Source organism: Ornithodoros turicata, chromosome 5 (genome assembly GCF_037126465.1).
Source record: "Ornithodoros turicata isolate Travis chromosome 5, ASM3712646v1, whole genome shotgun sequence".
Taxonomy (NCBI): Eukaryota; Metazoa; Arthropoda; class Arachnida; order Ixodida; family Argasidae; genus Ornithodoros; species Ornithodoros turicata.
Genome location: NC_088205.1, coordinates 76220571 through 76245437, shown reverse-complemented (window position 1 = coordinate 76245437; position 24867 = coordinate 76220571). Strand labels below are relative to the sequence as shown.

Below are 24867 nucleotides of genomic sequence, written 5' to 3'. Positions count from 1 at the left end.
AGTCACGCAAGTTGCCACTTCTTCCGGTAGGTACGATCACCTCACGGTGATAATCAAGGGTCTACTAACACTCAGAATCTTCTTCGTTGACTGGGTGCGATAAATACTGTACTACTTGGAAGGCCGCGTTATCGACGGCCTACTACCTGTCTCTATAAAGGGCTAAACGCATGGAGCGTTTTTCCGACGTTTTCAGGACGCGCGCGCGCTCGGCGTGCGTGTGACCTCGTAAAAACCAGTTTTTCAACGCGCGCGGAGGGCGTACGCCGGAATCTGTCAACTACAGATATTCGCGCGCGTCTGGGCGCGTTTTCCGAGAAGTAGACAGAACCATGGCCGTCGTGCGGCAGACAAGGTGGCGTATGAGCAGCTCGCATAAATTTTTGGAACATAATTCATCACACTAAATTTACGTGAACATTTTAATGGTATCTGGAATGAAGGAACGCAGGAACCACAAGAAAGAAGAGCATCGGCACGTTCTAACAGATATTTGTGGTCGACGAATATAGCAACAGTGGCGCGCGTCACTCGCTCCGTACACGTCCCATGCGTTTCGGGTGGTCGCCTCGCTGGCGTTTCTTCGCCGCGTGTGCAAGGCCATGGCGTACGCGCGACGTTTTGACGCTGAGAAAACGTCCAATGCGTTTCGCCCTTTAGTGAGGTTTAATGCACCGTACGCTGTTGCGTACGTAAGGGACAGCCGTGGTGGTCCTGCACACTGCGCGAACACTCTCTTTATGGTTTGCGAGTGCGCAGTACCACAAACGCTATCCCTGTCATGCGCAAAGGCGATAGCGTACGGTACACTAAAGCTCTCTATTATCGCGTGGAACGTACCGCTGCACGATAGTACGGTTGCGTATCCCAATTAAAAATGCTGCAGTAAATGTCTTATAGCTTGTGACTTCTTTCTTGGGCACTGCTTATTTCTTAGTAACCGTGACAGAAAGTTGGTGAGAACACAAAGGCAGACCTCGTTTTCGTATTCATGAGCACAGAACAGAATTCGTGAGCCATACACGAGCGTGAACGTTGCTCAACGGATTCACACGCATGACCTAAGTAGCAGCCATTCCCAGGAAGAAGACAAAGAACCTTTTTTTCAATTTACGTGCAAAGAGGAACAGAAGGAGATCAGGAAGTGAAAGAAATGATGTCCGCTTTTTTTTTTTTACTTCCTTTGAACTCTGACTTCTTAGTGCCATCTGCATAAAATATGAGGGAGCTCCTTCCATTGTGAGCGCTCCACAAATGAGAAGTAGTGGGATAAGGCGGCATCATGCTCAACTGAATGAGGCCATTTGCAAAAGAGCTATCTTGTTTTTTTTAAATAAAAATTCACGCATTATTCTGCATATGTAATCGCAAACCGTGGTCTGCAGTGACCTTGTTGAGACGACGTCTCCCGCAGCCTGCAACCCTTGCTCTCATACATCTTGGTGCACATCGTACGTGTAACTACTACTTTTACAACTTGATGGAATTTCCATGTATGTTAAACTTCATCGTATCGCAAACACCTTCGTGAGTATGTCGTCCCGAATGCCGAAATATTCTGCGAGGAATTGCTTTGATCCCGCATAACGTTGAGTAGCAAGCGCCAGATGTCTGCTTCACCTATGTGAGGTCGTCGCCATAACTCGACCACATTTTAAGACACTACGCGCAAAGAAAAACAAAGTTCCCATAAGTGCATGACCTCAAAAGACACAAGCACGTTTATTCTTTTTCTTCTTAATTTCATTTTCACAAAACAATAAGTCATTGCAAAGAACTCACGGCTGAATTATGCACAAATCATACCCAGGAACCCATCTACTAAATTACGCTCTATTTTCCCCCAAAAAGTTCACTGGATCTCAATTTTCTAATGTGGACGAGGCAAACGTTTCGCGCGCGGACAACCGACATTCTTCCCCCCTCTATGTTGAACAGAGTTGATCCCATGCTCGCTTTCCGCATGCCACGAAACACATCTCGTCAGGATGCTGCATTAATCCACCGCATGCGCCTCGATGTGGCCTTTACAGCTCAGTGGCGTTACCGCTTGAGACAAATTGATTCTCCCACCTGTTGCCACTGTGGTGCTCTTGAGGATCTGGAGCACATTCTTCTTCATTGCCCTCACTACGAACCTTCCCGAATCACACTCTCCGAGTCTCTTCGTCAGCTGGACTCTCGCCCTTTCTCCCTACCGAAATTGCTTGGTCCCTGGCCCAATCCAGCCCAGCAACGCTCTGCGCTCAAAGCTCTTCTGACATTTCTGGACACCATCGGACTTCGATCGTTATTATAAAGGGGCTCGTTATTTTATTCCCCCCATTCCACCAAGCACTGGGGTAGAGTATCGCCTGTTGCGATGAAACTCCCCACTCTCCAAGGCCGAAAATAAAGTTGTTGTTGTTCGTTTCGCGCGGAACGGAGATTTAAAACAGTACGGTGTTGTCTTTCTATTTTATTAATTCTCTCTTTGGTGGGTCCACTGTATAAGGCGGTAAAATGAATGAATGTGAATGAAGCTGGAACACAAATGCAATCAAATGCTCGCTAACTGGTTTGGGAGACAGACGGTACATTGGTTTCACGTCAGCACTGCTCTCGTTGAACAGAAGCCCACCTCTACGAGGATAGCAGGCGTGGTTAGATAACAGATCAAGGTCAGCAGTTTTTTCAGTTGAATTTGCTTACATTCTACAAGCCTTGTTCGAGCGCTACGATGTTACACTAGGGCCTCTCTACTACATGACGCCGATTTTTCCCGATGTATCTCCCCGGAATGTCCAACAAGCGCCGCAGAATTTGAACTTTACAGCCTTTATTGTAACGGAAGTGGTATCATAGAGAATGCTACTACTGTCAGCCAATTAGCTTACGCGCTTAGAAGGAAAGCGCGTTGAGAATTTACATCGCTTTCGATGGCGCCAAGAATGTCGTTTGACTCAGGAATACACAGTCACCAGAGAGCAAAGAGCTCGTTTGTGTAGAAACCACCCGTCTGTACATATGCTACCACACACAAACATCAGCTGTTACACTACGCACCAGCTGGATGTGTACACTTGGTGCGCATAAAGAGATAATGAGCTAGGAATGGTGGTGAGCTCGAAGCTGCGATATCAAGGATATTGCCAAAGAAGGGTAAGGTGAAATAGCACTGGTCGATAATACTAGTTTAGGGCCGTTGTTGTATTCGACCTTTTTCCATGAACAAAAAGACATCCCAAGAAAGACGTAAAGTAATCAGACGCGAGGGCAAACTTCTCCATGCAGCTTCCTTTTCCACAACTATCTAATCTGCGTTGTACTGATGCAGAACGCATCTATAAGCTCGGAGTCAGCCAAACAATTGCCAACAATTGTCAGTCAGTCAGTCCGAATCATCTCCTGTAAAGCGTGCTTTGCCTGCATGGGCGCAATGTACGCACAAGAAGCGAACTAAGCAATACGTGCTTCCCCGGGTCTCTTGCGACGACGTTCAATGTTGCGACGCTTTTACAATTATGTGTGACAATAGACAATAGTGAAGGTCGCATTTCGGATTCGATTAGGACTACGCTCTGGGAGGACAGCCATGCATTGCACTTCAAAATGAAGAAGGCCGAGGCCTGAGCTTATGCACAGTATGTCGCTTACTTGACCCGTCACGAGCCAATTCCCTGTTCCGTAGAACGTCGTCTTGCACCTTGACTATGCTTACCAAAAGATTCAAAGTATTCAGCGTGATAGTCACATACGCGTTAGGAGTAACACACAATTTACAACTTGCATTTTCGTCTTTCCTTCGAGAAAGTTCGTGTGCTGAACACACAGTTAAAAATAACTTTTTTCTCTCGTTTTATCTGAGAAAGCATCCCATCATTCAGAAAATATTTCATTCCGCGTTAGCACCGCGCATCAACTGTGGCCGTGGGTCGCATACATACGTGAACATACTGAGAGAGGGCAGTAGGAAGGAGTAGGGGCATTGGTGTTAGTACGCGTACAGAGGCGACTTCAGCGGCAACCGTCCGGAAAGTCTCCCGGAAAACCTAGGGGAAACATGAGACACGCACAGGTGGTCGATTCGAACCCACCACCTTCCACTGTTCAGTGCGACCTTGGAACTACGACTAAAGAGGGAGTGCTGTACCCACTCCACCATACCGCAAGTTCTCAGAAAAACTAGCGCTCTTTACCATAAACGCAACACTTTCTTCCCGCACGAATGGTTTTCATTGAGCAAGTGGCACGTAGCATATGGTCCCCCACTTGCTCAATTAAAATCATTCGCGCTGGAGGAATAATGATTCGGTAACGACGCACCATTAAGTTACGCGCCACGCGTCATTAACGCCAGAGATGATTTCTCCTCTTTCGGCGCTTTCGCTGGCGCGCAGCATAGGACAGCCGGATCAATCAACCTGTCAAGAGGCATATCAGATAGTTTATCAGAAGCATTGTTTGCTCTAATGCTCCCATAATATGAAACAGTTTTACTGTATCAACCTGAGCCTGTAAAATCGTATACTGCACTTATATCCTGAAGGTTAATATGTACGGCGACAGCGACGGGATTTCGTCGCAGGAATAACATTCCGACACCGATGGTATCACAACATGCATAACGTAAGTTGATTAAGATATTGCAGAATCCAGGACAAGCTTCAGCGACACGAGAGCGTTCTTCGATAAAGTGGAGACATATCTTACACAGAGCTGAAAGTAGAAGCGTATACGCCAATTAAGGCCCGCACATTCACTCAACGTCTCGTTACATAACTTCTGAAGATCAGCAGCAAACAAACCGCTGCTTCAGACTCAGAAGGCAACAGTGCCTGTTCGTTTAGAGCACCAACTCGTCGTCGTATATAAAGAGACACGTCGTATTACGGACTACTCTGATTACTATAGTTGGAAGCCGCGCGCCACTTCTCGGTGAGTCAACCAGATCGTTAGTTGTAAGGCACACACACACACACACACACTGCTCAGTAGTGAGGGACTTTGTTGTCAACTACCCGTCGAACACTGAACGAGAAGTTAAAATTAACTATACTCTCCTGAGGACGAATGTGCCTCAATTTGAACACAGTGATGCTGTATTGTGAGATTATGTGCGGCGAGGGTTTCTGTGTGATGCTTATAACGAGGTAAGAGATCCTAGGGTGTCGTCGTACATAATTTTTTTTTCTTCAGGATTGACTGCGTCATGAACTGAAAAGATGTAGTATATAAAAAAAAGAAACACTGTTCTAATTAACGGACAAACCAAGCTCTTTTTCCAGTTTTCAGTTGTTAACATTCTGAAAGTGTCCCTTTGAAGCGGCAGCTCACTTTTTCCGTATCATCATCATGTTGCTGCTGTTGCCTCACTTTTGACTATATTTCGTGACCTTACGTCACGAGACAATTATGGTCATCAGCGGCGTCGCAGTAGTCGGTACACGGGGATTAATTTTGGTGCCCTGACGGTTCTTCAACGTGCCCCGACATCTTAGCACACGGCACACCGTTATTTAACGACCCTCACGGAAGCAACTTATCCCATGCCACCAAGCTGCCGGCGCCCGCGGCCGTGTTCGAACCCGACACCTTGGGATCAGTAAGCGGACACGGTAAACTGCCTAACTTTATTATTGTACTTTATTATTAACGTTGAGGTGAAAGGAAATCACAATAAACAGAGAGGTAAAAAAGTACTCTTAGGTGACTCTCTTAAAGGTACTATAGGTCCCCAAGAATTTTTTCTCAGTCCGCATATTTATTTGTGTGTTTTTTTTAATTCCGTGTTAGCGCCGCGAAGCAACTGTGGCTATGAGCGGCGTATAGACGTGGACAGATGAAGAGAGGACAGCAGGAAGGAGTGGGGGACAGGGGGTTAGTATGCGTCCTGGGCCGACTTCAAGGGGAACTGTGCCGACATTCGACTAGAAAGTCTTCGGAAAACCCAGGGAAAACCTCAGACAGCACAGCCGGTGACAGAATTCGAACCCGTGTCACCTCCCAGTCTCGGCGTGGAAAGCGATCACTCTAACCACTATGCCACGGGAGCTGGTATATTTATTTATGTACATTCCTCAAGGGCCCTACAACGGCGTTACATGAGGGAGAGCAAAAACGATAATATGGCAACATATCTTGACATAGTAACATTGAACATGGTACAAGATAGATAGTAAACATTGACCAAATAACCAAGAACATGAAACAGGACATATGAAAAATAGTGTTAACACACAGTTAAACATGAATACACAGGTATGGTATGCATATTAGACACCGATGTACATGGACAGTGAGCGTTTGAATGTGGCATGATCTGTAATTGTCAGTTGTGACCAAGAAGTCGGGAAGGCCATTCCATTCAACGACTGAGCGTGGGAAAAAGGAAAATAAATACTGAGACGCATGTCCATTGATGGGTTCTAGTTTCAATTAATGATCCAATCTTGGGGACACACATGAAGCAGGCGAAAAAAAAAATGTAAAGTATGGACACCAACCAGGAACTTACGAAACAAGCAAATGCGAACGTACCTTCTGCGGAGGTCAAGGTCGGGAAGGTCAATAGAACACTTAATAGAAGAGATACTAGAAGGGTACTGGTAAGTATTAGTGATAAAACGTGCGGCACCTTTTTGGGCGCTTTCGAGGATGCCCATTAGGTTGGCAGTATATATGACAGGGTGCCACCGAAAAACAGTCTTTTAGCCGTTCCCAATAACACATCACTTAAAGACCATTACTCAAATACCCAAATACATTACTGCAGAGAATGGAACGTAAGCAGCTCAGAATTTCGTTTTCTGACAGTTCTCTTAAGTTAATCGATGGAAGGACGGCGCCACCAAAATAAGGTTTCCCGGCATGAAAGCAGATTGAAAGGATAAATTGGTTGCACCGCTCGTTATTCTCTATTTCACGTGAAGCAATATGGGAAAGATGTGAGGAAGCAATTAAGTATGGTGGCTATCGACCCTGTTTTCATGGCGCTCAACGCCATCGCGTTCAAGGTTTTTCTCTTCCTTGCGCGAGTGACAAAGGCATTGAGGGCTAAGGTCAAGTCTCTTAAGTCGTCAGAAAACGCTTGTACCTACAAAAATTTACAGGCAACACTCATATCTTATCATGTTTCAGGTTTTATTTACTCTTTCTGAGTTTCAATGAGTTACAAATTGGACTGTGAGGGCGTGCCCTGTATAACAGTCCCAGCAGTAAATACACAGACGTACATGAATATAATAAGCCTTGTGGGAAAGAAAAAAAAAGACATTGACGTTGACAAAAATGCATGGACAAGGAAAGTGAAACATTATGGTGCAACCTGTAGTATGTAGTAGTATCTTAATGAAAATGTGATTTCACAAATGTGTTCGTACGTGAAAGCTTGCGCTCCGAACATTATCTGACGCGGGCACCAAACAGGAATATCTCGGAGGAGATACAAGAGGACTTACTGCGCGGTCAATCTATGCCGTCACGAAACGAACGCGCCAAATTTTCGTGCATTATTTTTCTTATTTCGTTGCACATCAACATTTATTTCTATGTATTTCAAACAGGCATAAAACTGACTGCACGGTGTATATCTGAAGTTTTCCGTGACTCAATCAATAAACCATCGCCTATTAACGCCTATCAATCAATGACACACATCGATTAACTTGACTTATGGCTTATCGCATTTCTCGTGGGTTATACTAAGATTTAACAATTTTTTTTCAATTGAATAAATTGAATAAATGACCACGTTCGCTCGTGAATGTCACATGCACATGTCACGTGAATGTATTAGCAATTGTCGAGTGCTGAAAATATATACGCATTCCGTGCTGTAACAATCCCGCGAGGACGCATTCTTCTTCTGAAGCGGAGTAACTCCAATTTACGAATCGAAGGATGGACAACATTCCTCGCACAATTTGTATTCCTTCGAAGCGAAGATAGTTTAATTTCGTGCCCGTAAGACAGCGATTTACGACGTTACTCTCTCATCAAGAATCAATGAAACAAGAAACCAACGGATCGGCACCGTTCTAAGATATGTAGAAGACTATAGATTTTAAGCTGTTTCTTTACTATGGGACGCAAACATGTCGCAGAAAATGCCCCCGAAGTATGTTGCTGGGAGTAACGTGACTCCATAATAAGTTAAGAGAAACTAATAACGTCAGCATGTAATTCTAAAGAAACAAAGAAGAAAATATTTCAATTGAATTAGAAAAGAAACGTGGGGCTGTTAATTGGCTCCATCAACACGAATGCCGGCTACTCAACAGCGCTTATAACTTTATGCGAATGAATACCTAAATATAGCTCCGCGTAGAAGCACCCTTCAAAGCCATAGCTCATGCAAAAAGGATTTGCTGTCTTCCCGCGATGTAATGGCGAGCGGGATCCTCCAATAATCCCTCTTCGCGATGTGGACATCACAACCTGGTATAGCTAAGGCCAACGAAGCAGAGAAGACGAATAACACGCTTTAGCCTCGCAGCTACTCGTTGCATACTTTATTTAAAGGATGACAGTTGAAGAAGTACAGGGCTTAGGCGACGAGTCAATGACATAGATGCATGATAGCAAAGTCGGCATAAAACGAAAGGAGATTAATGAGACAACGGGGTGAGGAATATTGGAGTTCTATATGGGGCATCGAAAATTCAAATTGCGACAAAGATTACGGAACAAGCTACTGGCACACGGCAGTAAACTTAGGTGCAGCGTAGTCTAATTTTTACTGTGAAGTTCCGCATACTTTTAATACAAAAATTCACGTGCACCCGTCTAGAACAACCACTGCAGGATTCATAGGTGCATGAATGGACAGGAAAGAAAGACAAATATTGGGAGGAACATGATATAAAACAGGGTTGTCCGCTTAGATTCAGGTATCTTCGTGCCTTACTTCGCAAAGGTGACGAGCAAAAAAAAGTAATCAACCGAGAACAATACTTCCTGTTTCCTCGTATTGTATTAATACTTCCAAAGAGTGTTTGCTCAATAAAGTACCGATTTGGGCCTGCTGGTCACGCATAATAAAATCGCTAAAACAACGCTAAAAACAAATAAGGACGACACCAGCAGTGCGTCTGCCCGGTGACGTCTTCATTTGTTTTTAGCACTGTTTTAGCGATTTTTATTGTGTCTGCTCAAATTGTGTTCGGACGGAAAGTCATTCGCGTGCAGTGCAGCGTCTGGAAGAGAAGTCAACCCCATCGGGATTTCCGTGTCTCCCGTTTTATTCATTCCCTCGCCTTTTCGTTTCCCCTTCAAGCTTCCTACGCTCCCTTCATTGTTTGCTTAACTTGACACGTGACACGATTTGCCACAGACTCTGACGCGCTACCTAATTTGAAATTTTCCTACTCACGTACGGGAGAGGTATAGACGACAGAGGAAGCAAGATAAAGAAAGACCGGATTGCTGCCAACTGTTCAAAAGAGGAAACAGCCGCGTACTCACCAACACTTACGAGAATATTGAGTTGTTCAGGAACGAATTACCCACCTGCAAGGAAGAAAAGGAAATTATTAGCTGCCAGACGACATTCTTCCGGCTCCTGGCATTCAAACGTTCATTATCCACAGTTCAGTAATAAACCCAGCCTTTCTTCAGTTTTTTTTCCTTTTCGTCTAATAAATATATCATCCCCCCCCCCCCCCCAGCGTGTCACACGTACATGTTTCACGCGAACGATACAAATTGAACTGTCGTGGAAAATTCTGGAAAGTACTGGTTGCTTGCTTCACCAGCCGAGATGAGCACCAATATTTCTTATGTAATTAGAACACTTAGGCCGTCAATAATTAGTATTGTTATAGTAGCAATTATAGGTTGAAATGACACAGAATACAAAGGAAACAGTGAAACTAAATTAAAATGATCCCCCAGCAACACGTCACGATCTTACAATTACATGCTATGTGTCTTTACGTAACGGGATATGTGCTACACATTATTTCAAAAACCTACATGCTTTTTCCTAATTTTTAAGGTGTTCGCCACCTTCCTGTATGGGCTACAATGATATCGATACTTTTAATGCTGCCTGCCTCAGCTCTTGACCATGCCCAGCTCCAAACAATTAAGCTCAGGAAAAGCTGCGATTATGAGCCCCCTTTCACCTCAAGAGTAGGTTATGTATCGCTTCGCATGCAAACATCTACTCGTATAAGTAATCAGCCTCGGAGATAATATTATATTAGATACACAAAAGAAAAAAATTGAAGTAAGTACCGACACGACATATGCCTCTAGTTTTACTAGATTTGTGCTTTGCTAATTAATTCATTAATTCCTTCACAACTGAACCCACAACTTCTAGTATATCAGAACAACAACAACAGGAAAACTTCGGAATGCAAGCAAACGAATAGTGGGCATACAACAGTGATCGGTACACGTCTACCTCATACGTATTTCCACGTGTCCGACTTCAAGATAAGTTCAAGCTTTTTGAGCGCGGCAAATGAGGCAGAGCACGGAACAGTATTAACCAAGGACGAACGATGACTCCTGATCAATTTCCTGAAACGGGTTGCTTGCGGTGACATAAAATTATTACTCCTTCTGTATGACTTTTAGTACGTTTCCAGTTCCATCTTATCATCCATACCATATTAAGTCTTTAGTTTTTTGTCTAGAGAAAATTGGCAGACATTGGTATCTGCAGAAGCAATGAATGGAATTTCATTATTGGCCTCTGCCAACACTGATGCATGTGATCAAAAAGAAATTAACAATAAGCGTTTTGATTATCATTGGCTCTACATGGAAGTTTGTTTTCAGGACAATATGAAAGGCTATAGTGTTGAATAACGTCGTATCTATCGTATTTTGCGTGTCTTGAGGATTCGCCACCAGTATGACGCGCTTTATTTTCGCATCAGCAGTATGTTATTACATAGGTGATTAATATACCAAATGAAGAATTAATCATATTTAGCGTAGCAACTAACGCTGACTCTTGATTTGCCCCCATAGTTATGAACACAAGTAAAACTAATGCCTCTAAACTGTAGGGTGTAATGAGCAGTTTTATTGGTATACCGAGAAATTCTACTGTGTTTAATGAAGAATGTGCATCACAAAAAATATGCAATAAAAATACTTCAATACTGACATGTTATTAACATTGCTAGACAAATCTTTGTTACAACTGTTAGACGTCCATCTCAATTCCTCCACGCATTCGGGAGTCCTCTCTTGTCGTACACCTGCCCTCTAAAGACCCTCTCTCCCCATACATGTGAACTTGCACAAAGACAATCTAAAAAGTTCCTCTTAACGGCCGCTCATTTGTTATTGGAAAAACTTATTCCGGGAAGGGCAAGATTTCCGTCGTTCATGCGGCAATTGCCTCACGCAATCTGTGGACCTGAGGCAATCATTTCCATTAACAAGCTCCAGAGAACAGCCAAGAACCGGGTTTGTTAACTGATACCGAGAGACATTCACTCAAGCGTTAATGTTATTAAGCCTAGTCGATGCATTCACTACGTGGAAAGCAAACAAAATCGGATATGGTTCCTCGTAGATAAATATTGATTCGATTCGCTTTTTGATGTCATTGCAGAAACTACCTCGATCGATGCAGCTTTCCAATTATTACGCGTTTCCTGAGAGTTGGGCTGTCTTTGTTGGCTCAGGATAGTTCAGGCTTTGTTAGATTCGTGGCGCAAATATCGGTTACCATTTCAGACGTAGATACGAGGGATATGTCATGAATATTCGACATATCTCTGACATTCGAAAAGACCAACCTGTGAGACGATGAAAGATTGTTTGTGTTAAATATTTGGAAAAGGGCTGAAAAAGGGCACGAAGGTGAGCGTACATACTACTATCCAAGCTTTGTTAGCGTAGCGAAGCAGCTACGACGTATATATACGAAAACAGTACAGCAAGACGATGCGGATGACATGTGAAGGATATATTGTATCGTGGGACGACTTCATGAGGAGGCGTGCCGCCATTTACCTAAAAGCCTGCCAGGAAACGCACGAAAACCCGAAAAGAACTGCTGTCGCCTTACTTACTCTTGCCTATGTATATTGCAATAGTTACGTTGCATTACTGTAGTTATATTACATTAAGTATATTAAATATATAGTTATATTACAGTACATTATAGTTACATTACATCACTACGCAAAATAGGTAGCATTAGTTGTTAAAGGAAACTTTACTGACGGTAACAACACACAACGTACAACTAAACCGAGACACTACCATACAACATGCAGTTACAAGTAGAGACAATATTATGTGCATTCGTTTCAGAAGATATTTACGCACAACACACCCTAAAAAACTTGGCGTTAACTTGGTGTCAGGCAGTGACAATAGTTACAATAAGTACAGGTTGTATCTACAGTCAGTATTATGTACATTCATTCCGGTAAGCATTTACACATGTGGCGCTTTATTTTTGAAGCGTGATGTGGGTAAGCTTACGCTTGTCCCATCGTACAGTTGGCAATATAGCCCGGAAATACCCGTGCAGACATTGCTGCGAAACGTGCCCATACCACGGCTGCCTTGAGTCTCAGCATCCCGCTTTCAATGTCTGCCTGCCTGCTCCAAATACGTCGCTTGCGCTCTCGCTGTGTCCAAGATTTCACAGAACGTGCCATCTCGCCCAATACATTTCTGCACTCCATCGACCCAAAAATGCAATACGTCCCTCCCCCAAACATCACGAGGAGGGAGGCGTCCGTTATCCACCGTCTTCGGTTAAGCGTGGCTCGGTAAGGGAGGGATAAGAGAGGGATTAGTACGCAACTGGATCACTTCCCTCTGCTCCACGCGGTGGATCCGTCTCCCTCTGTGTCGCCTCCTCATCGCCTTCCGCGACACTACGCGTCTCTTCTTCGCCGTATGTGTCTGAATGTTGCATTTACCCCAGTTATGACGCAGCGTCTTTGCCGTGTGCCATTGGACCTTTGTGCATCATGCGATGTGCGCGCTGGCCTGCATCACCTACTTATATAGTCTGCCCTGACGACCACCAGGCGCGTGAGATCTTGCAGCAAGGAATTACACGCAATCGACCACCGCCCCTTTACCGTAGGCAAGGTGCTGGGCCCATGGTCCATGGTTTGTTGTTTTTCCTTCCTTTAATTTTTCGTTTGCCCCTTCCCCCCTTTTTTTCGGAATAGCAAGCCGGCTCTTTGCCTGGCTAACCTTTCCTTTCTTTTTTTCTTAATAAACATACCCCCCCCCCCCCCCCATGGTCCAGTAGCGTTGATATCGGGGTTGCGGAATGGGATCACCCACTCAATTCCAATTCCATTCGGAGGAATGAAGACTTGTGATAATTCCATTCCTTTCAATTCCTCGGAATGAAAAGGTACGGTCAATTCTCACTCCTGGAATGGCTTGGCAACCCCATTCCATTCCTTTATTTCCATCAATGTGTGCGCGCGCGCAACATTTCTGTTCGCCAGCTACCTTCTAGTCTGATCTCTTTGATGCATATAATATGCGCCGTAAAAGGCAAACGACAGGTAACAGAAACACCTTTACGAGTTCATTATTACGTCAGCGACATTTTGCCCCATCGATCTCTATTTGCTCTTGGTAATACGGCACCACAGTTACTGGCATTTCCTCCAGGTAATTCTTAGAAATGCCTTCTCAGCTTGGGTCCGTCCCTTCATACTATGCGATTTGTAAGCTGCGTTTCTTCTGTTTGTAGACGAGTACTGTCGGGGCTACGGAAACCGTGGTATGTACGAGTTATGCAACTTACATGAACCTTACACGAGCCTTTGCGTAGGCTTCTTTTCGGTGCATTCCGACGGGAATTATAGTGTAGTCAACCTCCGTGTAGGACCGTAAAACAGATAATTTGCTGTGACGCCATACATGCCCCCAAATTTCAGATTCTCCTTTCGCCGGAATATTGCACCTCCTCTCCTTCATCCCTCCCTTTATTCGTGATCAGGATGGACTACGGTGCCTCTGGTGACAGTTTGGCGAAAACGTATTCATAGCTGTTACTGATGAAGAGCGTTCTGTCAAGAAATTAGACTTATCACACGTTCCTCAAACCGTGTCGTGGTGTAGGTGTGTTTAAATCAATCGAAAGCAGCACTCAGAATATACAGGAGGCCACTCTGCGCAACTGCCACTCCTTTGGATCAGTGTGCGCTTATTTATTAGGCCGAGCGATCCGGGTCATGCACACTTCACAGTTGGGATCGGTGCTCGGATCGGACAATGTTTCAGAGAGAGAGGGAGAGAGAGTTGGACGGAAGAAAGCCTTTATTCAAAAAGACCTATGTCGACGCTTTGGCTAACGTCTCAAAATTTAGGCATTTCATTTAGGCTATGAAATAGACGAAAGACTATAAAATAGACGAAAGACTATAGAAGGTTGGTCTCGAGGTTCTCGTGTTCACGTTCCCTCAACGGTTGCCTGGATTTTCTACTTTTCCATTTTCTGTATTATTTTCTGTATTACGTGATTATGAAAAATATTTTCGTATGCCTTCCTATACAGACAAGAGCGCGAAAACACTCAGAACAATATTCGGGTCAACTGCACAGACGTTACGCAGGTAATTCTCTAGAAGGATGTGGTAAACACATCGTCAAGTGGTAGATACAAGTCATGTTTATTTCACGCTAACGTTCCACCCACTCGAGAACTACGGAATGTGTGGCGATTCCCTCGAATTCTAATTTCTCATATTCCAGCAATACAGGAAGGCTTCTTACTACGCACCTCGCGGCTTCCATCTATATTGGGCTTTCAGGCTATAGTGTGTCTTTGATAGGCATATTATGGAAGAGCCGTTCGTTATGCATAGCCAAGAAAGCGCCTTGGCAACAGCTTTTGTTAAGAGCGAATATCGTCACAAGGAAGAAAATATATTTAATGTCCTCTTTTGATTTCTTCGGTGTACTTTTTCCTTGTCCCTCGTTATTCTTGACAGTCTTACCGCGTGTGCGCACGAGCGATATTCCCGCAGAATATTCTAGTGGAATAAAAAGCACGGGGCTTCTCACCGGGCTGACCGCCGCGTCTCAGGAATGTGTAGCAGGAACACCAGGAAGTGCCTACTGCGTACATAGCAGGGAATATCTCGTGGCTGAGTCGCCGGATATTCCCTACGGTTAGAAGAGCACGAAAAGACACACGACGTTGTGCACTCGTGTGCACCTTGCAGCAGAGAGGTATGACGTTTTGCGCATCTTCCACTGGAATAATATGGGGACTATCGCTCGTGTGAGCACAGTCAATACGTGTCGAAACTAACTTCCAGCGTGGAACGTCGAAAAGGGGAAAAAATGAAACACTGTCAAGAAGCCCGCGAAGAGGGAATCACACACGTAACATGAAAAACGGTTAGGAACAACTAATATTTATTCGAACAAGAACTTTCGTGCAAGAGACTGCACTTCTTCAGGAAGTGCACTGAAGAAGTGCAGTCTCTTGCACAAAAGTTCTTGTTCGAATAAATATTAGTTGCTCCTAACCGTTTTTCATGTTACGTGTGTGATTCCAGCGTGGAACTTAAGAATAGGCAACGTTCCCGACAACCGCCACTAACTTTCACACTTTGACATGGTATAGCCTATACAGACTATATAACTGATGAAATTTAGATGTATATAGTGTGCATAGTTATATAGTAGTTACATAGTTGCATAGTGTGTATATATTGCCTGTGTTTTGCGTGCCGTATACGGTCCTTTAGTGTAGCCATCAAGTTAGTGTGTTGAGGACCGCTTGTGTATTACGTTCGTAACAAATTTTCCCTTAACAACAACAACTCACCGGAACAGCCATCTTAGACAAAGAGTTCCGGGCAGATAACTCTGCCTCGTGCAAGTAGCTCGAGTGTAATTACCCACACTATACTCAGTTCGTAAATGCCGCTTCCGTCAAACTTGCTCACGCGGGAAAGGGTAATTACGCGTTACTACCGTAATATTTTCTGCAGACATGGCAAACAACGTGCATATTGCTTTGGCTCGTGCTTCACGAAACAGGTGCACATGAATCAGGGAGAATGTTCTTCGATGATGCTAGGTGGATCGCGGCTAACAGATTTTATTAAGATTATTACAGCATTCACAGCATTTATTTACGATTGAATAGTAGTGCGCTTACGTGTGATTTAGAGGTCGTCATTACATGTTTGTCTCGGCGGATGCATGCTTGTGAGAGGAGAGCCGGACGAGGAGGGTGGGGCAACTTTGATTGGACGAAGACAAAACGCCTTCCAATGAACGTGCTCTACTCGAAAATGCACACTATAGCTCCCTCGCCGATATTATATTTGGCGGAGCAGTGGATAAACGTGCGCCTGTCCGAAGGCGTCTGGCGGTGGGGATTAGCCCTAATACCCTGCGAATGACAGCTTCGAATGGCACCGCTAAATAAATCCTTTTCTGTCACCCGCAACTCAGGGATCAACGCGTCTGCAAGGCTGCAGGTTCCGTTGTATTATCAAATAATGCAAACGATAACGAAGGGCAGGAGTCTGCTGAGGCGCATATGATACGCATCCTTACACTCGCGTGTGTAATATTGTGTATGGAATAGATTAGCGACGATGGAGGAAGTGTTCGATATGTAAAACGGAGCACGTCAGCGTATCGTACATTACCTGCCTGAAGTTGAGGAATATTAAATCTTCTGAACTGTATATGTAATCGATACCGTAATCTCAACGCGCTGTCCCACTGCAAAGTGAAGCAGAACAGGAATATTGACCACCATGGTGCATGGCTAAGCTTGAGAAGCACGATGACACTGCACATGTTGATCACGACATAAAGAACCAAAAACAACCACAACTTTATTTGAGTGATAACGAATGGACTGTTTCATCTTTAGTGTTGATACTCCGTCGCTATGATTTGAAGATATAATGATAAGCTTTACAATGAGGACCGAAGTCGTACAGTGCCCAGAAGAGACAGTTTCTTCAAAGTCTCATAATGTTGTGCCTTTCGTCTGCCTCCTTACGCGAGTTCCTTCCGGGAGTTCCTTATCTAACGTACAAAAACACAAGTAACGTAAATGTCAAAAAATAAGTAAAGGGCAAACAGACGCAACTGCTATCGCATTTCACTAATAACCCCGAAGAACGGCCATTCCTTGGCATTCCGAAAATCGAACTCGAAAAAAAAAAAAATCTAACACGCAGCTACAACGTTAGAAGATGACCTGGAAAACAGAAACGCACGGGGGAAGAGAGAAAGAAGGTGAAGGAAGGAAAGCGTTGCCAATTCACTGGGAGCGTCTCAGAATGCAATTGAAGAAGAGGGTTTTGTCTTATTTATTTATGCACGAGGACGATTTTCTCCATTTAGATGCCATTTGGCTGAGCAGTTCCGCTAAACACAGTCAGATTGAGACGCGCATCTCATGTGTGCTGAGCGTTTTCGCTTTCTCTGCGTCGTGCTTCAGGAGCAGCTGATGGGTTCATTCGGGAATTGTGTTTCCTTAACGCCGGGCAGATTAGGGACCAAAAGGAATGGGTAATTTTCTGAAAGCCAGGCTGCATGTTGCTTCGAAGTGGAACGGGACGGAAAAGGATGGGGCGGAAGAGGGTTTTCAGTATTGAACTTTAGTTCAGCGTTTGACGAAGCTTGTTGCGAAAAACGTTGTATACCAGGTACTAACAGCAGTGTAAATTATAAGAGGTGAGTTAAAACACACATGTAAAAAAAAGGGAATAAAAGATACGAATGAACTTTGTAACGTTGAACATAAGTAGAGGAAACAAGCGAGCTGGTGTATACGATTGAACGAAAAAAATCTCCTTGAGTCTGAGGAGCAACGAAGGGGGGAACTAGACAGGACAGACACGGGACAAGAACCGAACTTTGTAAAATATGCTGCTTGTAACATGCTGTACCATGTAACATGTAGCTTGTAACATGCTTGTAAAATATGCAGAAAAAAGCGTCTCGTCAACAAGAGGAAGAGATAAAAAAAGTATCGCGAGACGTTACAACGGGTTCTGAAATGTTTCTGCCTTCAACGCGGAATAACATGGAGCTACATAAGAATTAAGAAGAAAATCTTCTGTATTGCATCCACATTCTAGTCTATAGACCATTTCCTCCGCCGTCCTCCTAACTAATACGAGATACAGATCAACCTTTTCTGATCATCAAAATGTAAAAACATGCAACTCCTTTTTTTTTTCGCAACTCGACTGAAGAAAATGCAACGCTCCGTCTACCATCCTCAGAAGCACTTCAACAAGCCCTGCTTCGAACACGTGTACAAAAAATTACCGGCGGCGCACACAAACAAACGGCGCATCTGCTTATCCCGGGGCTTCGTTCAAAGGCTTGAAGCGGAAAGATGCACACAGATGTCACTTTTAAAGAAGAGTAAAATATCCAAGACGAGGCAATCCGATATCGCACAGCAGTTGTCACGAAACGGCGAGCGTGGAACATGATCGCTGCACTTGAAAGGCAAACAAAATCAACCTGAATGGAACGTGGGGAATACCAAGGCGCCTCGAATATCACGTTAATCGAACGGAGGACAGAAGGGAAACTCAGACCTGCCATATCCAAAAGAACAAGCGAGAGCGATGGGGTCGAGAGGGAAGAGGTCGAGAGCGTTGCAGAGTGTCTGCGAAGAAACTCCTGCGTTGAGCACTCACGTCACAGAAGCGACAGCCCAAGCCATAACCACTCGTTATCTTGAGCACATGACTTCTCCCGTAGTGAGACGCTGACCAGATCTCTTCGATATGTAAGAGTACGATAAAAGAGAAAATGTGTATAAGCCATAGGTGACGTAGTCGGTACGTCACTTATTTTGCGCGATAACTGTTCATACCGAAACACATTTCACACTTTACGGCACCCAATATTCCTGTCCGACTGTGCCGTATCGTTTATCATTAGACAATTACTACGTAACTTCCCCGTTGACGCTAACGTTACCAATTAGCGTTATGACGCAAACCGTAAGGCTATAGCGCCTCAGCACACACACAATTATATCGAACAATCTGCGCTACAATTACATTTTTTAATTGCTCGTTAGCGCCACGAAGCAATTGTGGCTAGCTACAATGACATTAATATAGGTAAACGCTCAAAACGCCAATTACGATAATTCGTGAACGTTCTTCGCGAGACAACTTTTTTATCATCAGCGACGACACGAAGAGTCCGTGCGTTCATTTTGTCCACCTGGAACCATGTTAATACGAACGAAAACGTTAATATGCGCAAAGTGTTAATTAAGCGATTAATTATAATTTTAAAGCTCGTCTCGCGTGCGCCTTGTGGCGACAATTGCCAATGAACTATTAGTTTCTGCGTTGTCAGGTTTGCAAGTTTTTAAAAGCTTTCCCTATATCGTGATGGATACTCTGTTTATCAATTGCCTACAGGTGTTTCGTCGAAGTACATTGCCATGTCTTTGTCTGACTGTACAGTTATAGAGAGTTTAAGTACATCAGAAGGTGTTCACGATAACAATTTCGAAAACACGATAAGGCAATCGCCCTGTTTCTTTTAAGCGTGTGACGTCACATTGCTAAGCTTGGATTTGAGAGATTCTTTTATCGTATCGTTGTCGTCGAGTCCTACCGATGTACTAAAACTCTCTAATATGAGTAGAATAGATCCCTCTGAAGATCGAATAGGACATCCTGTCATGACCGTCGGTTCAATCAAATGCGTGCTACGTTTCACCTCAGTTACGCATAAAGGAGTTCGTAATAGAGGAGCTTATCTTCGAAATAACGTACGGTGTAAAATGTGTCGGTTATTTCCAGTGCAACAGATTCTCGGCCTTAGAAATGACCAATAAGGTAACACAAAAATAAAATTGGAGCTATCCTTTATAAGCTTTCACCCAATGGACTGCAGTACGGCATGTAATGTCACGTAAGTTGATGCAGTTCTCCGTATGAAAGTTACCTAATAAACGAAATCTTCGATGTTCTATTTTTGAGCTGTCTTTGCGCAGTCGATCTTGACTTCACTGTCTACGTTCTTCTACCGTAACGATCGATAAGTAGGGCGTTTCGGTTTCGGCTATTATAACTTTTTAGGCCTTCCGAAACGTAAATAGAGATCAAGTTCGAATTCGCTTATAACCTGATGAGATAACGGGATAATTTCTGTTTCTCGCCCATCTTCGCCCTATCTTGTAATATCTCGAAAACGAGACACGTGATCCTTTATCACAGTGACGTTCGTTTCGATTAAAGTGTGCAACGAGAATAACGCCACAAAAGATAGTGAATGAAACCTTCGGAATTTCGTTTATCGAAAGTCGGGGTTTCATTGAAAAAGTATTGAACTTCATTTTTGTCATTTTCACCAGCTGTGAGCGGCAAGTATTAATAGAGCCGGTGAGCACAAAAGATGGGTTGCAATCAGTTTCGTCGAGGAAGATGGAGAGGATTTCCCTTTTTTGGGAAACGGACTACATTCATAACTGGGGAACAGATGGAACTTTAACTTTCGTCTGCCTCACAAAAGCATTCGTATAATTGAATGCCTCAAAAAGGAAATCCCAAAGTAACCTGAATCAGAAGAGAGAAAAAAAATGGTGGAAAGCTAGCCAGTGCGGCACTCCGAAACATTCGCGCCGTAACAATGTAGGCAGTACGAATTGTACGACGAAAGCAGTAGACGCATACACGCTTAAAACGGGAGGTAGTGGTGATGGTGGTAATGGTGGTGGTGCTGAAAGAGCTCGTTGTTGTCAGCCTCACAGATATGAGCAACGACACAGCGGTGCAGACAACTATACAAGGTACACGTCACAGCGGTTTAATCAGAGTCAGAAGTACCTGTTCACTCCGACGTGTAGTTGGCTTCCCTTTATTGCTGCCGCTCAACGAAGCGTTCTGCCAGTTATAATAAAGTGACAATAACGCAACAAAAAATATTCGTCCATTCGTTGATATTCGTCGCATTATTTAATCATTGCTTCCCGGTCTCGTAAGGTATCACAGCATCTCTACGCAGGCCATGGCATTGTTCGACCAGACAATATTTTCGTGAATACCTCCGCCACGAATTTGCTCCCTACCTACTTTTTTTACCCTCCTACACTCTTTAAAAAAAGGGCGTACTTTAACTCCTTTCCTTGTCACATATATAGCACCCTTTTGGAGAGTACAATTACGCTCAAAAGGGTGTCTTCTCTCTCCCTCAATGGAGTAGCATAACACCTTCTCCCTGCCGGGGAGTAATATTACTCCCCAGTAGAGAGAAGGGTGTTATGCTACTCCCTTTGTCCTCCAACACACCCCTCCCTACCTGTCCTCCCTACTCCTTGGGGGAGTGAGGAGACACCCTTTTGAGCGTAATTGTACTCTCCAAAAGGGTGTTATATATGTGGCAAAAAAGGAGTTAAAGTAGATCATTTTTTTAAGAGTGTAGTATTTCGACCGAGGACCAGAATGAGAAGCACAGAACAGACACAGAAACGTGAGTTCTCGTGCGTTGTCGTACCCACTAAGCTCACTAAAATAAAACGCCTACACTGCACATTTCGGTTGCTGTAACGTACCCCCTACGTTCAAGCTTCCCAAGGGGACCGCTATAAGTGTCAGCTCTACGGTCACTGAGCAAACACCACCAGACAAGAGTTATCGGATCGCTTAGGAGCACGGAACCCCTTTGTTAGTCTAGTAACACTCGAGCAGAAAAGTCGCGTATAACCCAGCACTGTGACCAGGCTTTCACACTATGCACCAATCGCGATTTCAGCTTGGTTATTAAGCTGTTCGAATTGCCCAATAGTAATACTTTTACAGACAATACTTTTAATTAACATTTACAGCAGGGTGATTGCGGAAAACGCTATTTTGATTGATCACTAAGTAATTAACGCGTGGTATGTTGCTTTTATCATACTACAACTGTTTCACAATGTTCCACTGTTCAAGATGCGGTAATATGAGAAGAGTATTCCTCAACTTCCTTCAACTCTCGCGTCTCAGCTTAACAGGTACCGTCGTTCTGTAAACACTTAAACCTTGCATTCCCCTAGGCGCAGAGTCACAGTGTGAGCCTTCTGCTGATTCGCACCAGATGGAGAGGTGAACAACTGAACTGAACAGGTGAACTGAAGGGAACAGATGGTGGCATCGGGCCGAACGACTACCTTCCGTAATTAAAGAGTTAATTAGTGAAAACTAATGTGGACAACGCTCCAGGAAATCGCTAGTGCGGCCACAAGGTGGCACACATAGACAAGAATATATAGCCAATTATTGTAGTTGAAAAACAAAAACATTTCCCTATTTTTAAGGGATTCTGACTACACATAGCGCGGACACTCTGAATCGTTTATACAATTATTATGCATTAATAATAGTATGCTTGTAAGGATGTACACTTTTCTTCCACTCCTTAACGGCTCTAGGGCCAACGATATGTATAAAAAATGGCATAAATAATTAAATCGCAAAGCCGTCCAAATAAGCAGAGAGAAAATTTAACCGTGATTGTAAGCGCATTAACTACGACGCTTGGGACCACGCGAATATCGTAACGCTTCAAAAATACGCTCACATGCTCACCTCACCGAGGTCGTGTTTCACCGTTTTCAGGACTAAAAGCGGAAACAGGGACTCCTGGTTGGGCTCCATTAAATTACGGAGACGGCTGAAGCAATATCACGTCAAGGGACCTTGCAAACGCTGTGCGGCTTTTAGGCTGCCATAAACTGCGTTAAGGTCTGTTCCGACATATAGCGATTTGATATATAGCGCTACAAAATAGGGCGATATTTTCCTCCTCGCAGTGCTCTGAAACGCTAAAAATTAGCGCTAGCCGGAGTTGAGATCCAGTCAATTTTTTCAGCGCTAATACTGGCACTAGATTCGTGTTGGCCAATGAGGAGGCCCTTCAGTGGTGACGTCGCGGAAGTCGTGGAGCTGTTTTGCTTCCGCATTTCACGGCATGGCGACCGCATTGGAACCACCGAGTGTGTCATCCCAAATGTCGGATAATTTTTCTTATTGTCCTTCTTGATAAGGGGTTCAATCAGTTGATCGAATTTTTCGTGCAACGCTGTCGAACTCTGGAGGCGTCATGATGGGAGAGACCGGAAACGATAACTTCCACTAAATTATAGAGCTTGCGCCGTTTTGCAAGTGTGAACCGTCCGATAACAGTGAGCGCTGCTTTTGCGTGCTGTTTTGTAGCGCTATATTAGCGCGCAGCTATATGTCGGAACAGGCCTTTACACAATCAGCTATCACAAGTCTCGCATACGCTAATTAGTCCTGGCATGCTGGAATATTGAATGCAGAGAAAGCTTCAAAAGTTGCGAAGCTCTCAAGACCACAGCACATTAGCACTATCGTTCTCACTTGAAAGATAATTTCCAAAAGTTTCCAAGCGTTCCCGAGTTTGTGACACCTTGCCGCCTTTAAAGCGTACTTCTCCACATACACTTAATTTAAAAGGGGAAGCGCGCTTTACGGGGAAATTCCATCCATATCAGTCATTATCAATGCGTATCTGCGTGCGTCTCGTTCTGAACCTTGCTCACTCGATACCAGCATAAAAAAGAAAGATATTAGAATTTCTACGTTAATCCTCGGATAAAGAGAAAATCGAAATTGATTTTCTATACCAATGCAAGGTGCGGTAGTTGGTACATAATGCAAGGCAGCCTTGAGCTTGAGGACACGTAAAAGACGAACAATGCAATGACAGACAACACAACGTCTGCAAAAGCAGAACACCAAAATCTTGACCCCGCCAACACCCAATGAGGTCGAACTTCTGCAGTATTGGACTGCCAATATTGTGCCAGGTTGCATCTTTAGTACCGGATCAATATTGCCGTCTAATATTGGTCCGACAACAAGGCTACGTAGGTGCAACTTTTGAGTCATATTCGGGTGTTGTGTGGGTCTGTTCGTTACATTTTCAACTTATTCCGTTACTAGGTTGGCGATTCAAGCAATTCGAAACGGAACATCATTAAGCTTCGTTTAACAGAAACAATTATGCAAATTAATGAACAGTCAGCGGCCTTGACAGCTGTGGAGCACATCATGTGGTTCGTGCCGACAGACGAGAGCAATTAAAAGTTCATTTCGGATTCAGCCGTTAAGAGAACGCGGTGAAGAGAAAATGCGAGCTGATTCAGAGGGAACTACGTTAGTTTTCTCAAAAGAAGAAAAAAAGTGGATATGTTGTGCATCAGCGAACAGCTAGTGGACAAGATCGTTATAGAAAATAGTTTTCAGCATGCTCATAACACAACGAGAGTGTGTTAGTCAAACTGCAACATAATCGACGATCGCAGGGAAAACATGCACATTATGATGAGTTAAGCACGTATTTAGGATGTGTTTGAGTACCCTTAAGTGGAAATTCACTGGGACCTCACCTCCAGTTGAGATGAAAAAAGAAAGAAAGGAAGAAGCAGGAGAAAAGGCAAAATTGAATCAGGTGCCCTGGCAGGAGCTCATGTTCACCACACACCTAACGTATGCATAGTGGAAGGCGTGTTTTCTTCGTTCTTCATCTTCAACCACATTCTTGTGTACACTTTTCCACGCGCATCTTCGTATGGGCTACGAGACCATGAGGTTATGAACGCGTTGTTGCTCGCATTTCCATGCGTCGTACAACCCTAATCCCTTGGAGGATGTAGTATTACCGTTGATCCAACGTTTTCAGCTTTCCAGTGGGAGTATCGTTTCAGACTTTAGCTCAGCCCAATAGACAGGTAGCAGCACTCCGTCACAGGCAGGCACACGCTCGAGATCTATCGCAGCAAACATTCTTCTGAAAGGTGTCTGACGAAGATTGTGACCTTATCCTGCTGCTTTTTGCATATATTCAACGCAGGCAAGCTGTGTCCCTTACATAGCTAAAGTCCACGCGTGCGACATTTCTCTCATCTGA

The 24867-nt window shown here is 44.1% G+C and overlaps 1 protein-coding gene across 3 annotated transcripts in view; it reads right to left on the bottom strand.

Moving 5' to 3' along the window:
• Positions 1-24867, bottom strand: part of LOC135394860 (leucine-rich repeat-containing protein 70-like) — a 404291-nt gene that overhangs the window by 364599 nt on the left and 14825 nt on the right. Inside the window, exon 2 of one of the 3 annotated variants that reach the window (XM_064625891.1) lies at positions 9445-9489. The exons of the other annotated variants lie outside the window; for them this stretch is intronic. The gene's annotated coding sequence lies outside the window, so the exon portion shown is untranslated. The remainder of the gene's footprint in view (positions 1-9444; positions 9490-24867) is intronic. 3 annotated transcript variants of the gene reach the window in all.